Here is a 2,876-nt window from a genome sequence, read left to right on the forward strand (position 1 = left end):
CTACAGAAAGACACATGGAAAGCAAGATAAACATAAGAACTTCCCCAGGTAACATAACCACAAACATCCCTAACATCCCCGTTCACACTAACCAGAGCAGAATAAACATTTGCACAATATCACAGTCTGAAGAGAATGGAGAATTAACTAAATTTAAACAATCCTGTGTACAACATCACTTAAAATACAGTTTACCAGACATGAGGGGAATGTAGATGTTAGAAGCAAGGGGATATTACACAAGAATGCAATTCAACACTTTAGTCCATTCTGAACAAAACAGCTTGAATTTAAAAAATGAAAAGATTGTACTGAGTAAAGGAAAACTGTATACAACATGGGTTCTACAAAAAGTGTCACCAATTATCTTATGTACGAGAGCGAGATCTGCTATGGCGGGGAGAATAGCGTGGTGATCCTCTGCTTCTCCTTGGGGAGTAACTGCCACTCCTGCTGTTGCTTCCGCTACGGCTTCCGCTAGGACGACGGCTTCGAGATCGAGATCTTCCATAACTTGGACTTCTGGGCCCATCACCTTTAACCCGGATGTAGGCAGTTTCTCCCTCATGAGATCTAAACTTAGTGTTATCCAGTTTTCGAACTGCATAGGTCATATCTTCTTTCCGTACAAACTCCACGACACCAGTGCCATCTCGGTAAACTTCAGCGTAACATACATCACCTCCTTCACGCATGTGATCCTTCAAACCCTGCCAGCTTCCACTCGGAGGCAGTTCAGAGACAACCACTCTGTTTTCAGATCGCCTGGATGCGGGGCCATAGCGGCCTCGGGGTGTTCCGCCACCTCCACCCCCACCGCCGCCTCGGCCTGTACCACGGCCTCTTCGAGGAAACTCCCGGGCAATAGGACCCTGCTCTTTATATGTCTAGGGATTGAGCTGTGATGCCTTGGTCCCTGGGAGTTGAGGCTGTGACCTAGGGACTGCATATGTAAAAGGTTGATTGTGGACTCAGCCAGCAGATCCGAGAGTTTTATGGGCACTTACTTCATTAAGGACCTTTTCCTTGAGAGTATCTTGAACTGTTGTGCTCTCTTGAGTTGGGCAGATTCCTGACAGTCCCCTCTCTCTCCTGTTTTGCAGGTGTGGGCTAAGCCGGCGGCCCGGCTTTAGACTGGACCCCACAATGTTTGCAGAGATGTTCAGGTAGCCATGGTGGTGGGATGTCAAAGGGTTCCCCCTCATTCTCTCACCCAGATCTCTAGGGTCTCCCTACAACCTTTGTCTTCCTGGAGTTCTCCCTCAGGTACCCAGCCCAGTTTAATCCTCCTAATGCCCATGGATGACCCGCAGACGGTACCCGTAATCACAGCCGTAGCGACCGTACACCCCGTCTTCCGTCTTCCGCGTCTCGCTGGTCCTCGAACTCAACGAAGGCGAAGGGTGGTCCTCCGCGGCGATTCTGGAGATCGATGTCGCGGATAGCGCCGTATTTGTAGAACACGTCCTCTATGTCCTTGGTTCGAATGTCTGGAGGTAAGTTACCCACGTAGAGGCGACAGTCATTGTTCCTGCCAGGCCACGGATCACGCCACCTCCGGACAGGGCGACGACGGAAAGCGCTGACTCGGAACAGGCCTTCCCACCCCACCCAGCCTAGCGCCGGGGACAGCGAACCCGCAGCGACACCACGGCTCCCACGGCCCCTCCAAAATGGCGCCCTTATCTATCTATGATGTATTCTTCTTAACCTTTTTTTTTTTTCATATTTCTTAGTTGGTCTACAGCACACACATGGGGCAAGTGTGTATTGATTGATGGAGGGAGCAATGAAGGCACAAGCATTTTGAAGCATTAACATAGGAATAGTTGGTGAGCCATTGAGACACACAAAAAAGGAAGAAATGCACACCCCTGAGGGCAGAGCTGAACAGTGCTCCCAATGGGAAGATTACTTTAAGAGTTTCAAAGTGGGAGGGTCTAGGCCGTGTGTTATAATAATGTAACCCCTCTAATGTATGAAATAATTATTGTGTGAAATGTTTGCTGTATGGAAACCCCCAATACTCTGTAACCTCCAAAATTAATGAACACCCCACTATCTTGATGTAAAAGCTCTGAGCCCTTACAGTGTAAACGCCCTGCTCCCAGCATAAGACACACTGTCTGGCCCACACTGGTAAGGACACAAGTTGTTTACCCCGGTCTATATAACCCCGGGACCATCTTGAGTTGAGGTCTCCTGCCGGATAAGAGGAGGACTCCACGTCGCTCCGAGAGACAAGCCCCTGATTGCTCTGCTGTGTGAGCCTGAACCACCTGCGGCCGCCCGTCTGTCTCTGTTTTCATCTGTCCTTCAGTGTGCATCGCGGGGTGGCCTTTGCTGGAGCCTAGGACCCACTAGGAATAGGTAAATAAACCCTGTGTGAGTGCATACTACTTCTGTCTTGTGTGTCATGTGTTCCGGTTCGGCTCAGCTGTCTAGACATTGAAGCGCCAGGGGATAGGCCGTTATTGCTGACTCCTGGTCACCTGCGTATGTCCCACTAAATCTAGGCAGATAATTAATTAATTGGGGCATAATTGGACACCTTGCAACACCACTTTTGTCCTTCCAACCTCACCAATCAGGTAAGCCATTCCTGCAAAAGAGAAACTGAGTTTGGAGAGGGCCTGGAATAGTCTCCACATGGAAGAAAGTATCAGAAATGGTGGATAAGAATTCCTCAGGATAAACCAGTGTCTGGTTCATCTGACTAGGTTTCTGCTGACTACATGACTAATATTTTAGACCTGACTCCCTGAAATAGCTGAGATTTCTTTTTTAAAAAATATATTTTTATTGATTTCAGAGAGGAAGGGAGAGGGGAGAGAGAGATAGAAACATCAATGATGAGAGAGAATCATTGATTGGCT

The 2,876-nt window shown here is 48.4% G+C and overlaps 1 pseudogene across 1 annotated transcript; it reads right to left on the reverse strand.

The window, feature by feature from the left end:
* Nucleotides 1-233: 233 nt before the first annotated feature.
* On the reverse strand, nucleotides 234-2,600 carry LOC307095331 (serine/arginine-rich splicing factor 1-like; annotated as a pseudogene). Its single transcript has 3 exons — nucleotides 2,580-2,600; nucleotides 1,308-1,616; nucleotides 234-860 (listed from the first exon to the last, which is right to left on the reverse strand). The product of its transcript is annotated as a serine/arginine-rich splicing factor 1-like (transcript).
* Nucleotides 2,601-2,876: the final 276 nt, after the last annotated feature.

Source organism: Cnephaeus nilssonii, assembly GCF_951640355.1.
Source record: "Cnephaeus nilssonii genome assembly, chromosome: X".
Lineage (NCBI taxonomy): Eukaryota > Metazoa > Chordata > Mammalia > Chiroptera > Vespertilionidae > Cnephaeus > Cnephaeus nilssonii.